Here is an 18,699-nt window from a genome sequence, read left to right as displayed (position 1 = left end):
CTCATCACATCTCATCACATCACATCACATCACATCTCATCTCATCTCATCTCATCACATCACATCACATCACACCTCATCTCATCACAACACATCACATCTCATCACATCACATCACATCTCATCACATCACATCACATCTCATCTCATCTCATCTCATCACATCACATCACATCACATCACAACACATCACATCACATCACATCTCATCACAACACATCACATCACATCACATCTCATCACATCTCATCTCATCACATCACATTTCATCACATCACAACACATCTTATCACATTTCATCACATCACATCACATCTCATCACATCTCATCTCATCACATCACATTTCATCACATTTCATCACATCACATCTCATCACATCACATCAAATCACATCACATCACATCACATCTCATCACATCACATCACATCACATCACATCTCATCACATCTCATCTCATCTCATCTCATCTCATCTCATCACATCTCATGTCATCACAACACATCAAATCACATCACAGCACATCACATCACATCTCATCTCATCTCATCACATCTCATCACATCTCATCTCATCACATCTCATCACATCACATCACATCACATCTCATCTCATCACATCACATCTCATCTCATCTCATCTCATCTCATCTCATCACATCTCATCACATTACAGAACATTATATCACATCTCATCACATTACAGAACATTATATCACATTACATTGCAGCACATCGCATCACATCTGATCACATCACATTACATTGCATAACATCACCTCACTTCTCATTACATCACATCACATTACATTACATCACATCACTTCTCATTGCATCACATGACATCTCATCACAACACATTGTCACATCACATTACATCACATTGCATCACATCCCATCACAACACATTACAGCACAGCACATCATATCGCATCACACCATGTTACCAGTCACCCAGTCATGAATTCATCTCCAAACACATTTTATTTCATACATATACTGTATACATACAAGTATTTTTGACAGAACATATCATTAATGTTATGGTTAATGTTACAAACACAATAATGAGTAGACTTTTCACAAACTCTCTGTAATTATTTCATATATCATATTCATATATAGTCAAATCATCAATATTTCCTAAAATTAGTTTGTGTTATGATATGAGTTACAAGAGTTTTAGGATTATTTGCTAAAACACTGTAACGTAAGCTCTGTTTATTTTCTCTGGAGATGTGTGATTCATTTTGTTTTTATCAAAATGATTTAGCAGATGAAATTATGATACTGTAATGCGGAGTTTCATGAACTTTTAGGTGTTTGTTGTGATATTGCATTAATACCGTACCATTTTATGATAACTTCATAAATAAAAAGCAATAGAACTCGTTTGAATTTGGTTCTTGGTTCATGCCATGAGATAAAAGTTCTTAGCATATGAGAGTAAAACCTGACGGCGTAAGCAAGCTAAATCATTTTTATTGCTAAAAGCTTCATGGTATTTAGAACTCATTAAAATCACTTAAAATGGACAGTCATGCTGTCAGTAAAAGAAAATTACACCAGCAACAAAATCTCCAGGGGAAAAGTTGTGTAAGTACAGTGAGGAATATATAATATTTGGATTTATGTGCATGGACAGTAACAAGGCCAAACCCTTTCCCAAGCGTGTGATAAGACTTAAGCAGCTTTTTTAAATAAAAGAAGTAAATGAAGTCAGCTTTCTTAACAAAACATGAAAACCTAGTTATAAAACAAGAGTGTGTTGAATAAAACAGCAACAACAAATGCTGAATAAAAATAAAAATAAAACATTTTCAAGCAACTGATTCACTTACTGTTAACTTTTTACCAGAAACCATTTTTTTTTATTTGTACCTGTTTTTGTTGTATCCATATTGAGCATTGAATGTCTTTGTCATGTCTCACTCCACAGCGGTGGTTAATATAAAGGAAGGTAGACACTCAGGAATTTAAGAATTTGTAGTGTTTTACAAATATTTCTGTTTTTGCTTGGAACAATATATCCATAGAAAAGTTTCTAAAAACACAAGAACGGTTATTTTTTTCCCTCACTAACGTGTGTGTCTTTGAAATAAATGGTGATATCAAACACATTTGTGCTTGTTCGTTTCTTCAATCACTAACAATTTGTGTAAGGTTATTCAAACCTCTCCTGAATTATTTTATATCAGACTTGGAGCCAGAAAACAATTCCTTTGTTGAGTTGATAAACATCAGTGAACCTGTTAAAAAAGGGTTAAACTATCTAGCCTTTAGTCGACAAAAATGTGTTCCTTGCCTCAAGTGTTCTGATATTAAAGCTAGTGAACCGGTAATGTAGGTTTCTGTATGTATAGTATGTCAAGGAATGGCTTGTGGTGGTGTCACCTTATGAAGACCTTGCACCAACATTTCTACAGCACATTCATTACACTCGTTGTATTTCACGTCCGTACGACTCAGTTATGCAGCTTGTACAGTAACAAAATTCAATATTTATCTTTTTTTTATGCCTTTCACCTTCAGTAACCTCGTATACCATCTGTGCACTGCGCAAATAACACCAGCTTCGTCTCAAACTGCACGTCTTCCCGAGAAGATTATGTTTAAGTAGGAAGGTAGTGCAGAGCGAAGAGTTCATCTGCAAAAGAAAAACACGGCAGTGGGATTAGATTCAGAGTGTGCTAATGAACGCTGCATGCTTTTGATTTGCTTCTGAAAAAAATAAAATAAAACCCAATGTGTCCTAATATAACTCAGCTGATCGTGTTTAACTGAGAGCTATTCCAGGACTTATGAGAAAGAGATTACAGGAAATCTGCAGCACTCTTAAAAGAGAATCAAATATTAATTCTGTGAATATTAATGCGACACACTGTGGTGTGTGTGTGTGTGTGTGTGTGTGTGTGTGTGTTTGGTGTGTTTTATGGCAAGAATGCTAAAAGCATGTAGATATTCCCCAATCGCTTTCCCCCCACGGCTATTGTTTGAGGCCTAAAAATATAATTTATGTGAATAATTATTCGTAATCAAATTTAATTATGCGCTTAATGCAAATACAGCGATTAATCCGTTGTAAATGAAGACAACCTTAACAATTCGTAATTTGCCAAGCCAGATTAATACGCTGTGCTTAACTATAACCATATAAATGCATTAACGTTAATTAAATTCACGAGAGCACAGCACGCTTGCCCTGCTTCACCTATGCAGACCTGACGGCAGGAAGTACTAAGTGTGTAGGTGGTCTCTTTCAACTCTGCTGAACCGAATGAAGAGGAGGATTTATGTTAGTTTTAATGAAACATGGTATTCTTATACTAAAGCCATAAAAAGCAAGGCGAGGGAAAACCGTACAGTAAGTTCGTCAGCTGGTTGTAGTTGGACTCGGAGCAAGAGGCTGGAGGCCGGAGGGTCACACTGAATCTCATTACAGCCATAAAGAGGAAAATAGAGATATGACCTTTTCTGCTGTGTGACAAAGCTAAAGGTCAATGCGAATGGCATATTAAAGATTGCAAACCGCCACACCTCTAGATTAAGAAGATGCTCTGGGGATCACATCATCTGGGGGTCTGAGTATTGAGCGGGATAAGGACCGAGAAAGAAATAAGTTACACTACAAAAACTAGGCTGGAGATCGCTGTGTGCATTGCAGTGCAGCTGCGGCCATTAGGCTGCCCATAGGGAGTGCGAGGACCGCTGTTTAGGGTTGTCTTCACACTGAATTCGAATGATTGAGTCTCTACCCAGGATCGATTCAGGGTTTGTTTAGAGGAAGACATCATCATCACCACAGGCTTTTTTCTTCTGAACTGTGGGTGGATTGTGTAACACTTTATATTACTTTTGTTCTGTACAAAATATGAATAAATGAAAATAAAATAAATAAATCAATAATTAAGTGTCCGTGCCGAGTTTCTGTGCATGTTCTTCCAACTTTGTTTTCCTGCTGCCTTTTGATTTAACTAAACCACATGCAGAACGTTTGAACATGTGTGTGTGTGTGTTTGATGGACTGATGTCCCATCCACAGTGTATTTCTGCTTCAATCCCAGTGAACACGTTTTCTTGCAATTCTGATCACTCAAGTTAGTATCTCAGGATTGTATCAAGAACACTATTAACTGTCAGCACACAATTAAAAAAATATAATAAATGCAAAATATTAGTAATATTGGTATAAAAAAAAAAAAGATCTGCATGTAGGGAGTATCGGTGCATGTTCTTCCATCTCTGTTTTCCTGCTGCATCCTAAAACAAGCTGTAGGTGTGAATGTGTGTGTTTTGGTGTGTGTGTGTGTGTGTGTGTGTGTGTGTGTGTGTGTCATGTCCTGCCAATGACTGATGTCCATGATGTATTCCTGCTTCATGCCGGTAGGTGTGAATGTGTGTGTGCGTACACGTGTGTGCGTGATGGACTGATGTCCCATCAAAGGTGTGTTCCCGCTTCCATCCCAGTGAACACATATTTTATTGCACACACTTGATTCCTTGATGTAGTGTCTCATGGTTGTATTGTTGAGTACACATATAAGCCGATGAACAATGCGGATGGAAACCTTTTGATTTAACTAAACCACATTTGCAGTAATTCACGTGATTATAACATCTTAGACTATTCCCACAACAAAATATTGCCAATATATGCGACTCGATAAACAAACAAAATACTATTTCCTTCTTCAGTCTGTATTTTCTATCCCCTGATTTTTATTCTTGTATAAAAGAATCTACATTTCTTCTATACAAGAATCATTTGACCTATGAACTACATACTGTATATGCAAGTCATTTTTATAATCTGAATCAGAAGCCTTGATTCTTGAACATTTGCAGAATCTAAATCAAAATACAAGAAACCTTCCCTGCATAATATTGACAAAACATCTGAAATGAAGTCACCGACTCTGAATACAATCCCTAGTGTCAGAAAAATCAAAGCATGCATACAAATACAGGATTTTCAGAGCTCATAACGATCACTGGCCTCTCCGTGACGTCTAACTATGCCCTCGTTAACACACCAATCTCTCAGAATAGATGTGGGCCTGATGCTGCCTGATGCTGGTAAAAATGGACGGAGATGTGTTCTACACAAGCGCTATCTTCAAGCATCAAGCTATAAATATAAAATCAAAGTATACTGGTGCAACATGAGGCCTTTGTATACAGGAACAGATGCCACTAGATATCTTCCCAGCCTAATCTGAGACCGCTGAGGAGAGCAGACCGAAGCGATTGGCCTCACAGATCTTGAAGGGACACAGTGTCATTGTCCTTCTCGTCTCCTAAAGAACAATCAGAGTGGAGACGACCTTTCTGATGAATTAATAATTAATACAGTAATTGGTGTGTGGGGGCATCTGTCCACTGAACATACAGCAGCGTCTATCCACGGACAGGAGCACCGCTGATTACCTTGATCTGCACAGCGGCAAAGGGCAAACAGGATATCAAATATTCACTATAGAGAACACACACAATTATGTGAGACTTAATGGAGTTTAAAGAGAAAATAAAGAGAAGCTGAATTGGGGAATAGAGCCGGACAGCGGTTCACACACACACACACACCTGTAGCTACTGAGACACAGTTAGCAGCTGAGGTCACCTTGCGTCATTAGTACCGCTTCATTAAACAGCTCTCTTTAGTGTCATAAAGAGGGCCATCCGTGACCATCAGGTAGTAATATTGAGTATGTCATAACACAGCTCAAATGGCCGGTCATTTTAGACGGGGAAATCACAAAGTGTGACTAGAGCAGACATTAAAATGATTTGAAATTACAAGGAATCATAGGCTTCTTATAACACGATGCTTCAAAGTTTAGCTAGACTAATATGTATATGCTACTGCATATACGCATAATATACGTATATGCTACTGCTCTCTCTCTCTCTCTCTCTCTCTCTCTCTCTCTTTGATTTTCCCATCTGTTTGTCCATCTATCTGATGTTGATGAATGCATTCTGTCATCTTGCTCACATTCTGCCTGGGTCTACACATCACGCCACGTCAGCCTAACTTTGACGTCCATTAAGGTGCAATTATGTTAAAGATCCCAGTATCTGTTATTTGACATTTAGCCATGCATGCAGACGAGCAGCAGCGAGGTCACGCTTTAATCGAAGGACCGCACTCGGTGACTCTAAGTGCCTCTGAGGTTTACTAATTGGCCCTTGGAACGCTAATGCTAAAGAGTGATTGATGTGCTCTCACAAAGCCAGACTTTGTGATCTGCATTTCGGGCCAATCAAGGTACAGCAGAATGAATAGAAAAATAGCAGGCCTTGTTTCCATGGTGTCCGAAGAGTCGAAAAAGAAGGGGAAAACGTGGTAAACAAGAGCTTAAATTAGGAGTGAGGTTGGGTTATCAGTACGGTGAAGTAATACGATGATGGAAGATGATGGTTTTGTTTTTGCGTCGACCTTTTGTACGGTGACAAGGGGATTCACCGTACCGCAACACCGGCTTTATTTCTGAGTGGGATAAAAGGTTAGAGGACTACAGGGTGCACTGCAGAGCCCACCTGTTCGAGCGGCTCAGCCAGTGAGTAGTCTCGGTAATTCATTGCTATTCACATGGTTAGGGATAAGGCGCTCCTAAGCAATCCTAGCCATCCATGCATTATTATTTATGGTGTTGTTCTCCAGCTGTGCGAACATGCAGCCCTTTGCTTTTAAGTAAAACACCGGGGGATCGACTTGAATTCCTTTTCCAAAAATTGCTTCAGCTGTTTAAAACACAGTGGTATTAATAAAACACCATGCAGAGCAATTATTCAGATTGGTTTATTTCAGACTGTCTCTTTTTTTTCACTCTGAATTAATCATTAAAAAAAGAAGCCTGGCGTAGGAGTCTTGTTGCGTGTTGCATTTTGAGGACCGGCAGTTTCTCAGAGGTGTTTTTTTCTTCTTTTTTAAGGATCACCTAAAGCGAGTGAGGAAAATAGAGTGTGTGTGTGTGTGTGTGTGTGTGTGTGAGAGAGAAAGGGAGAGAGAGAGAGAGAGCTCCTGGCTGAGATGAGACAAAAATAATAAATAAATAAATAACAAGGGATATTTCCATTTTGAAACGTTTTGGCACATCCTGTGCCCACAGTGGGATTGGAGTTGAAAAGCACCTACCAACATACACCCTGCAGGTGGTCGCCAGGAAAGAGAGAGAAATATTAAAAAAGGAAAGTATAAAACAACTCCTCCAACAATAGCAGCATATCCGGCTAAAACCAGACGTCGTCAGGAGAAGATCAAGAGGAGGAGAGGATCGGTGCCGAAAACGAGCGCTCTGACTTCGCCAGGACCTCATCACTGATTCAGAGCAGTCAGTGATTCAGACAAGGCCAGGTGGGTTCGAAAAGAAGCCCTCGCTGGATTTCCCACAGAGATGAGAAAGAAAGTGAGAGAGTTGTCACAAACCTGCTTTCAGAAGAGACCCTGAGATAACAACTGGCCCAAACATGTCGAAACAGATTTTCCCATTGCACTGCTAGGATTCCTTTTATCTACACTGAAAAAAACAAAACAGATGTGATATGTTGCACTAAACATTTAGTCTGTGAGTGCATATACCTTAGCAGAGAAGAGAAAATTGAGTAAGCCGGTTAAACCTGAATTTAGACCTTATTGACTTTCTGTCACTTTAATCCACATCATAACTATCCGCCGTAGAGGAATTAATCTTCTACGTGGTGTGAATCTTCTCTTACAGTCAGAATTTCTCCTCCAGTATCCAGTATCACATCCTCTATGCAGAGCTCTGAGCCAAGGCCAAACACTTACTCAGTTGAGCAGCCTCGAAGCCATGCTCACTGAATCCTAACATTCTTATTCCCACAGAGAACATGCCTCGCATTGAACACTTCCTGCAGCAAATACCATTTTACCAACCATAACTTCTCCGATTTGCTTTCGTCCCCATACGCTGCACTTGTCAAAATTTATACACAAAATCAGCTTTAAACTGCTACAGCAGGATGTGAGACGTGAAAGACTCCTTGAGGTTCTCAAACACAGGCCCTGCTGCAATATCTGAGTGAAGGACAAGACAGAAAACACACATAGCTAGAACTGAATAGCGTTTGGCATAAGCTCATTCTGCCCAGACCAGGGATTTAATCAAACCTGCTGACTGCTCCGTTCCCTAAGCTCACTCAAATAAAGGCTCGCCCACACAATACCAGGCCAATCTGCCACTGTTACACAATTGAGACTGACTCACATCACCACAGTCTGGAGGCATGGCATATGTGTATATACCAACACATTTGTTTCCCTGACTCCACTGACGCTAGGCTTTTCGAAGATGTTTCTATGGATTTCATTATAGCTGTTGAATTCTCCTATCACAAGATGTCGATTATTTTCTAGAACAGCAGCTCTGACGATAGTTCTGGCTTTAATTCCAATCACAGGTTTATATACTAAGTGCTCAATCACAGGGACTTTAATGCTAATCCGAATAATAAACAGATGAAGCATAAAGAATAAAATAGGATCATTGACATGCCTGTAAGTTTTATTATTTTAGCATTTATGGAAGGAGTCTCCAGTATCAGGGTTTTGTAAAAGTCAGTGGAAAATCTATAACTTTAATTTTTATGGCACTGGAAAGTTTTTACTATGAAAGGATTTGCTAGGTAACACAACAAGCTGAGAGAAAATAAAAAAGATGGTGGCGAAGGAATGACCGTTTGTAGCTACTATAATGTATATGATAACTAGTTTTACTGATATTTCACAACATTACATGTAACTGCTAAAAAAATAAGGATATGATGCGTCATAGAAATTGGAATTGTTGCCAAATTGCTGTTGTGTAATAGGAATAAATCACTTCAGGAAATGCTGTTATGAAATCATGATTAACTTCCTTTTGGTTATAGTAACTTCATCCTTGTATCAAACTGCATCACACCACCCCATCATTTATTATTTTTCCTATAACAGCATGCTCCATGTTTTATATCTTTCTTCACAGTGGCAATAAATGTGTTTTTTGAATGGGCCTCAGTTCACCCCTGAATTTTTAATCGGATTACTTGGCATGATGGTGTTTGATGACTCATATTGAAGTACACACTTGAGACTTTAATAATTACTAGTTGACCATAAATACTTTTGCTTTCACCTAAGCATAACTATACACTGAGGTGGATTTAATCTTCTACATGGTGTGAATCTCCTTTTTTAGTCTCCTGCAGTATTCAGTATCTCATCCTCTATGCAGAGTCCTGACCCATGGCCAAACACTTCCACAGAAGATAATAAATATTTTACTTTTACATAATTACTTCTCAGTAATATATTCTGGGAAATACAAGAAAAACAAGAAAACGAATAACCAAATATAGGTAACATCTCTAAATGGCACAACATCTCTATTACATAGCAAAATACAACAAATGAAAAAAATAAGTATTTTCACAGCACTATGCTCCATAATTAGAATTAGGTTTTCTTACAAAAACAAATTAAATGGATGCCTTAGAATTGTAAGTATTTCAGTATTCAGTATCTCAGTAAAACCATCCAACCAATAAAAAATCCTTATATTGCCTGAATTCTGTTTAAATGTGGGGTGCAAAGCAATTTCAGGTAAACTGTGGCAGGAAACAATTAAAAATGTCCACATAGTCATTTCATTACTCTTTTATTGAAATTAGCACCAGTCCGTCTATATTCAGCATCATTGCAAACATAACACAAAGGCTGCAGTTCTGGATGGCCTGATGTTATTAACCAGTTTGATCAATTGCCCCAATTTTCCCAACCCATTCCCAAAATATTTTTACAAATCCAACTCACTTCCAACAGAAAGTTAGCTTGATTCCCCCAATCTACCCACTCATACAAACCTACTTGACCAGTCCCACAGAAATTTTTACCCACCCAACCCACTCTTCCAGAATTTGTTATCCAATCAGATCCAAAACTCTTGACCAAACCTCCAAAATGCTTGAGCAATTCAACCCTTCCTATCCACTCCCAGAGAAAGTTTGACCCATCCCACCACCCCTGCAGACCAATCTGCACTTTGCCTAGTTTGACCAGTACTGGCATTTCCTACTGAACAGATAACCAATGGCCCTATTCTACCAGAAACTTTGATGCATCCTGCTGACTCCATCATAATGTTTCACCAATCCTGTCTACTTCCACAGAAGGTTTGTCCAATCTTGTCCACTCCTTCAGACAATCTGATGTATGCCACTACCAGAAGTTTTACCAATCCCACCCACTATCGCACACTATCCCACACACTAACACACATCCTCAGAGACTTTGACCAATCCCTTCTGCAAACATTCTTGACCTATCCTTATCATTCATAAAGAATGTTTTTGATCAATCCCACCCACTTGATGTGATAACCCTACTCAAGCAGAAATTTTGACCTGCAACCATACTCTACCAAAAGATTTGACCAGTGACCCTACTCTACTAGAAAGTTTGACCAGTAACCCTGCTTTACCAGAAAGTTTGACCAGTGACCCTACTCTACTATAAAGCTTGACCAGTGACCATACTCTACCATAAAGTTTGACCAGTGACCCTACTCTACCAGAACGTTTAACCTGGAACCCTACTCTACCAGAACATTTGACCAGTGACCCTATTCTAACAGACAGTTTGACCAATGATCCTACTCCACCAGAAAGTTTGACCAGTGACCCTACTCTACCAGAAAGTTTGACCTGCAACCCTACTCAACCAGAAAATTTGATCAGTGACCCCACTCTACTAGAAAGTTTGACCTGTGACCCTATTCTACAAGAAAGTTTTACCAGTGCCCCCTGCTCTACCAGAATGTTTGACCAGTGACCCTGATCTACCAGAACATTTGACCAGTGACCCTCTTCTACCAGAAAGTATGACCAGTGACCCTACTCTACCAAAAAGTTTGACCAGTGACCCTACTCTACCAAAAAGTTTAACCTGCAACCCTACTCTACCAGAACATTTGACCAGTGACCCTACTCTACCATAAAGTTTGACCATTAACCCTACCCTACCATAAAGTTTGACCATCAACCCTACTCTACCAGAAAGTTTGACCTGCAACCCTACAGTACTCAACCAGAAAGTTTGACCTGCCACCCTACTCTACCAGAATATTTGACCAGTGACCCTACTCTACTAGAAAGTTTGACCAGTAACCCTGCTTTACCAGAAAGTTTGACCAGTGACCCTGCTCTACCAGAAAGTTTGACCAGTGACCACACTACCAAAATATTTAACCCGTGACCCTACTTTACCTAAAAGTTTGATGAAATCCACTCACTCCAGCATAGAATTTCATCAATTCTGCACTTTCCCCACAGAAAGTTTGACTAAACCCACCCACTTTAGCATAGAATTTCATCAATACCACCTACTCCTGCATACAGTTTGACCAATCCCACCTACTCCTGCATACAGTTTGACCAATCCCACCTACTCCTGCATACAGTTTGACCAATCCCACCTACTTATGGAGACAGTTTGATGAATCCCACCTGCTGCTGATGAACATTTGACCAAGTTACCACCCAGTCCCAGCCACAAGAAAGTAAACACTGCCTGCTCCCACAGTTTTTTGTTAGTTCCCAAGAACATCCCAATCAATGTTTTTCATCAAAGTGGGAAAGTAAACAAAGCTAAAATAATACTATTCTATGATATTACAGAGTCACGTTGTTCGTACATTGTTCACCATATTTGTATTTTAAAGAAATGATGATCGGGACACAGTGTCAGTACATTAAAAGGTAACAATAGAAAATAAACTTGGTCTAATGATAGTGATGGATGATGGTGGCCTACATTTTCCCTTAAATTTAGATTACATGAAAGGCAGCATGAATAAAAACTAATCAGTGCTGTCTATAAAAAAAACAAGAAACAAATTAGTTATGAATCTTTGTGGACAGACATTAACCTCCTGCAAGCTTTTAATTTTACGAGTTGTTGCCATACTGCGTCTCCAATCTAATCCACAGTGTTTTAGGGGCATGTAATCGATTCTGTGAGGAATGTTGCTCTATTGTGGCTGATGTCCTGGAGAGCAGGTTTCTGATGAGCTCATCAGAAGATTTGGTTTTGCACATTACCCACGTTTAATCTAATGCTAAACTAATTCCTAACTGAAAGGTTTCTGGGGAGAAACATTTACATCTCTGCCAGAAGGTTCTATCACCTAAACATGCGCATATAAATGCATGATATCATCACAAAAATCACACAAATAACAACCCCAGGAGTGTGAGTAGAGTAGTAGAAAAAGCATAGCAAAATAGAAGCGAGGAAAGAGGAGGGGGTGATGAAAAGTAGACTTCACTCATCCGGTCTTCTAGGAATCCTCCTCTCACAGCGTTGACACCAAATTTAGGCAGAAATCATCTGAGATTCCTCCTTCAAAGTTTCTTTCAGGAAAATACACAAAACTTGGCTACTGTAGCATAAAAAAAAATGGTACAACACTAACAGATACATACTCCATCATACATATATTCAACGTTTTCTCATAGATAAGCACCACTCAGGGAGCTAAAAGATGAATAAGATGGAGATAAGAAAAAAAAAATCCCCTTGTTTTTTCCACCCTACTCAAGACTTATGATTGAGTTAGCGGAAAAAAATTAAAGCTAGGACAAATCCCACCTTGTTCTTATATATTATGTATCTGCTCTCTGAACAGCCATCAGAAATTCTCTCAGCCATTGCAGCTATCAGTCAGAGATCCCTCTGAAAATGCCAAGCTTGATAATAATCGATGATATATTTATGGCAGATGCTAATGAAAGATTTATGGCCTAGTAGTTACTTGCTAGCTGAGAGCATTTAGGAGCTACCTGGGGCATGACAGCAAACATGAACCATGCCAATACCAGTAGGAGACACTAAAAAACAGAGCCATGCTACAAAACAGTAAGGAAACAATAGACGTGACCCAGCAGATGGTCATCTGACCTCTGACCTTGCAACCACAACTACGCAAAATGACAGTGAGGACTGTAGTCAGTGAAATATTCCAATCCCGACTTCCTTATCCGCTTCACCTATTTCATGATGCGACTCAATCATCCTCAGTGCCACTCCGACAGTTCTATTTTCTCTCGTGTACCTCCGTCCATGTCGTTCAGTTTTCATTTCATTACTTTTAAAAACCAGATCATGCTTCAATAGCGACGCTAGCCGAATCCCTCTGCAGCTGGTGGCTTATTAAGTTTCTATGGCAACCCTCTACATCCGTTCATGCAGTTTTTCATCCAACAGGGAGCCCTGGGGTGAAATGGCTCTATGTGTATGTGTGTGTATGTGTGTGTGTGTGTATGTGTGTGTGTTGGTAGCAGGGTGGTACAGATTTAGCGAAAGGAACCAGATTGCGGTATTACTTATTGCTCTACGGTCCATTTAACCCATGATTGAATGCCCCAAATGCAGCGTGCACACCGACACAGACAACACCTTCATTTTTCTGCAGCAAATCACAGCATAATGATCATAATCAAGAATGTTACGTCTGTGCACAGGGGATTCCCAGCTTTGAAAAAGAAAGTGTCTTCTTTGTTTGATCCAGGGGTTCCTCTGCTAGCTCTCTCAAAAGGAATATAAATTAAGATTAATGCAGATGTCTGTGTGAGTTAAGGCCATTGACCAGGATGTGCTTGCTTTTTTTTTTTGTCCTTCAATTCCTCGCTTCATTCAGTCTTTTGAGGACAGCTGGAATATAATTTAATGCAGTATAATTTAATAAGCCTGATTTCATTTTCATCGGGCAATTTACTATTCTATGTGAAGCCTATGTGAAAGTATTTCCAATAAAAAAAAAAAACTCTCAGGCTTGCAGATAATTAATTATTCCAGATGCTAAAATAGAGTCTGTCTTATCTTCCAAAGGCTCCGGGACGTAGGCGTGAACACCGGATGAAGTATCCCGAGTCCATTTTCATACAATCATGCGAAGGCTGCTCTGCTAACATAGAGTTATTAATATCTAATAAGATGATGGGTTTTCATATTAAAAGTAAAGAGAATCCATTTGAAAGGAGACAATGTTATTTCAGTACATTTGATAAGTCTGCATATTTGATCATATTAAACTGCCATTATATAGCTCGTATATTAGCATTCTCATTCAAATCTCTCTGCCATGATCTCAGTTTTAACCTGTCTGGGGTCTTTCTCCTGCAAAAAAAAAAAGTGATAGAGGAACTAATTCAGTACCTACACATTCTTCTTCCGACATCTTTATAATTTACCGTACGGTCGAAAAAGTCTGACTTCACCACCAAGAACCTGGCTGTCTGATATAATATGAATAAAGTATATTTCCCAAGCAAGATTACACTATTATTCCCTAATATAGGTAGATAAAAAAGGGGGGATTGGGGATTTAAACTCATATAGACTTGAATTGTAAAGTAACTTATTGTGGAACAAGATCTGTATCAGTCAGACGATGTAACTTAGGGAAAATATAATATATAAGTACGCATATTACAAATATTTTTATTTATATCACATCAACGACAGCTTTGATTGTATTCTAATTAATGTGCTCATTCTAATATTTTAAAACTAATATAATAACAACTTAGAATAAAGTCATTTGTATGGACTACAATTGTTGTTATTGTGAAGTTTCATGTTTTCGTAGCATTTTTTTTCTTTTGTAGGCGTCTCCATGGCTGTAACTTTTACGTTATTGTTTGACCAATCCCACCTACTCCTGCAGAAAGTTTGTCCAATCCCACCTACCCCTGCAGAAAGTTTACCCAGTCCAACCTTTTCCTGCAGACAGTTTGATGAATCCCACCTGCTGCTGGAGAACATTTGACCAAATCTTTTCTGCAAATTTTCTGGCCTTATCCAGAGCAATTTATAATTCAGCTCATTTTATACAACTGAGGTTTAAGGGCCTTGCTCAGAGGCAGCTTGGTAAACCTGGGACTCAAACTGACAACCTTCCGATCAGTAGGCCAACACCTTAACCACTAAGCTTCCATATCTTCAAGCTTCATACCACCCATTCCTATCCACAAGAAAATAAACACCACCTGCTTCCACAATTTTTTTTGGTTCCCACAAATCAATGTTTTTCATCAAAGTGGGAAAGTGAACAAAGCTGAAATAATACTATTCCATGAGGCACAATCCAGTTCATACACCGTTTACTATATCTGCATTTAAAAGAAATCATGATCAAGATACAGAGTTTGATATCTGTAACCTTCTGGCACCAGAAAGTCTTCAGAACATCATTTTCTGGCTTCCTAATAACATAACAAACTGAATTATTTGTGTTATTAACCCCAGGAGAAAAAAAGAGAGGATGGTGAGAGAAGAACAGTTTATACCTAATAATTTTTTAAATAAAGGAAGGATCCTCATTCTGTTACTCAGTGTAGGATTAAAGAGATAAGCAGCATGGCGTGTTGTTTAATTAAAAAATATATATTCAATTGTTGATGAATTGCTGTAGTATAAGATGAATAAAACACCCTGTGTGTGTGCTTCGGCTGTATTTCCGTCTCTGTAAGCCGCCACAATGGATTTGAAATGAAGCCGTCAAGATGTGATTAAAGCGTAGGGCTTTAATTCAAGAGGTTTAAAAAAAATCTTTTATTAAATATTTAGGAATTACAACCATTTTAAACAGTCCCTCCATTTTAACAGTCTCAAAAGTAATTGGACAGCTGACTGACTGATAGATAGAAAGATGGGCAGACAGATAGATAGATAGATAGATAGATAGATAGATAGATAGATAGATAGATAGATAGATAGATAGATAGATAGATAGACCTTTATTGTTATTGCAAAGTACAGGTACATAGCAACAAAGTGCCATTTAGCATCTACCAGAAGTGCAAATAGTAGAAATTGTGCAAATGAACAAGTACAGATAAATATGTAAATATATGTACATCAATAAATAATGCTATTTTAGGTAGCATGTGCATAGAAAAGTTATATTTACAGCACATAATCTGCAAAGAAAGATGAGTAGTTTCATGACCTGTTTCCTCATTATTTCATAACAAATTAAGGTGAAAATTAAGGTTTGGGGAAGTGGTAGGTTAGTGGTTAGGGTTTTGGACTACTGATTGGAAGGTTGTGAGTTTGAATCCCAGGTCCACCAAGCTACCACTGCTGGGCCCCTGAGCAAGGTCCTTAACCCTCAGTTGCTCAGCTATATAAAAATGAGATAAAATGTTGCTCTGGATAAGGGCGTCTGCTTAATAATGACAGAAATGCTAAATAAAAAAGGAGACAATTCCAAGTGTTGAATTTGGATTTGTTAGCTGTTCATGTGAACTCTCAATATGAGATCCTAAGAGGGCATCATAGAGATCCTGAAAAAAAAAAATCAATTTGGTGTTTTCTTCAAAATCAGATATGCACTGGCAAGTTCAGCAACACCAAAATGCCCATGAAATACAAATAAAGATATGGATGATAAGAGAATTCTTTCCATGGTGAAGAAAAACACCTCTTCACAACATCTAGGCAAGTCAAGAACACTCTCAAGCTGGTAGGCTACAATCAAGAGATATCTTCATGTATGAAAAATGGCTTTATCTCAAGATGCAAAGTACTGAAAAACACTCGAGAACACTAAGATCAGATAGGCTTTGATAGAGAACATCAAAAAAACCTGCACAGTTCTGCAACAAGATTCTCTGGACAGATGAAACCATGACGAACTTGTAAAAGAATGATGGGAAAGAAGAAGAGTATGGAGAAAAGGAAGGGCTCCTGATCATCAGCATACAACAGATGATATCAAGTCAGTGTTATTCCATGGACATGTATGTCAGTCAGTGGAACTGGGAAACCTTTTTTTTTGTTGATGTGACTGCTGGGAAGTAGCAGGATGAATTCTGTTGAAGTCTATTGAGCTCTACTTTCTGCTCAGATTTAGTCAAATACTACAAAACTTATAGGATGGCACTTTACAGTACAGATATATAACGACCCAAATCTTAAGCAAACCAAGAACTTCTTTCCGAAAAAGAAACGGAATGGTTTTAAACGTTTGTGTCAGCCATTTGACCTCAACCCAACTGATCTCGCTTTTCACTTCCTGAAGACAAAACTGAAGGCAAAATGACCCACAAACAAGCAGAAACTGAAGCTGGCTGCAGTAAAAACTCAGAAATCATCTTGAGAGAGGAAACTGATGTCCATGGATTCTAGACTTCAGGCAGTCATTGACTGTCTTTAAAAATCTTACTTATATTTATAAATATGCTAATTTGTCCCATTTATAATAGTTAGTTTGTTCACATTTGAGCCTGTGACACTGGAGTACGGTGGAGAAGTTCAGTTCAGACAAACTGGAAACTTTAGGTACAGTTTGCGAATGGAATTCTTACCCCTGATTGGACGAGACATCTGTCACTCAAGATATACATGAAGTAGGAAATTATTAGTATCTAACTTTATTTCCTGTACATGTGTGGAGTTCTGCATTTACTTTAAAGCATTTTTTTCTGATAAATATTTTAAAGAAAATGACAAACATATTTATATATTTATAAGAAAATGGAATTCCGGAAAAGCTGTGATTTTGGATATACTGACAGCGTATCAAGGAATAAAGATTAGTTTGCGACGTCTAAAAACACACCAAAAGAATTCAAGTATGTTTCAAAGACTATTTCATATTAAAGGATGTAAGGAGCGCTATAAGAGCAGAGCTGTGTTCATACACACACCAATCCACTTTCTACCACTGCAGCCTGATGGACTTCCTGCATATCTCGAGTGACAGATGTCTCATCACCGTACTGAAGAGACTTTGTAAAAACGACAAATTTCTAAACCATTAATCTCACATTAATGCCTTGAATCAACACTAAAATTGAAGCTGACATGTCTAGGGTTTGTTTTTAGCCCAGCACGGACACCTGCCCGTTTTCCGCGCTTCTGCTTCCTCGAGCACCGATTGCGACGTCCTCTCTCCAGGCCCCCGGCATCAGGCGACACCGAGGACTGAAGGCCTGTTCTTCTCAGCAAGCCGAGGTCGTGAAGTTTGCCAGCTTCTTTTTCTTCTTCTTCTTCTTCTTCTTCTTCTTCTTCAAATCTCATGGCTGAACTAAATTTCCCATCAGCCCCAGCAAGTCTCATGTCCCTAACAACTATCAGCTGTGTCTCGTTGCATAATGCTTTAGCAGCCCTTATGTATATAGCTCTAGTTTGTAAGCAATGTGTTAAGCTGTTGTGTTGCTGTTTGTCACATAGCTTTGTTTATTGCCTGTGTTTCTGATTCAGGCTTTTGATTCATTCTTTTTAATGTTTTTGTTTGCACCCTTTATCAGTAAATCTGCACTTGGATCCACTGCAGCGACTCCTTGTTCATGACAGTCACGTCTTGCTTCATTTCCATTTCGTTTGATGATGTACAGAGGAAAAATTATGAAAATTGTGCCACTGTCCTGACTTTACACACTATATTAATAATATTAATGGTGTTATATGTGGTCTGTATTGGAGAAAAAAGTCTAACATTTTAGATGAGAGCTCATTTGTGCTATTGGCTATTAGTCACGTGTATGAAACGAATCCATGACGGGCTACAGAAATACTCCAGAGAGATTAGGAAGGTTAATTGTTGTATGAAACAACATGAATTCAAAATAAAAATGGTCTTTGGTAGTCAAGAGTGTCGTATGAAGAGTATAACATGCTGTGTGTGCTTCG

At 38.6% G+C, this 18,699-nt stretch overlaps 1 long non-coding RNA gene across 1 annotated transcript in view; it reads right to left on the bottom strand.

The window, feature by feature from the left end:
* Window positions 1-779: 779 nt before the first annotated feature.
* Window positions 780-18,699, bottom strand: part of LOC131367988 (uncharacterized) — a 42,562-nt gene continuing 24,642 nt past the window's right edge. Inside the window, exon 3 of the long non-coding RNA XR_009206997.1 lies at window positions 780-2,646. This is a non-coding gene — a long non-coding RNA (uncharacterized LOC131367988). The remainder of the gene's footprint in view (window positions 2,647-18,699) is intronic.

This window comes from Hemibagrus wyckioides, linkage group LG01 (genome assembly GCF_019097595.1).
Source record: "Hemibagrus wyckioides isolate EC202008001 linkage group LG01, SWU_Hwy_1.0, whole genome shotgun sequence".
Taxonomy (NCBI): Eukaryota; Metazoa; Chordata; class Actinopteri; order Siluriformes; family Bagridae; genus Hemibagrus; species Hemibagrus wyckioides.
This window is presented reverse-complemented; position numbering and strand designations above follow the sequence as displayed.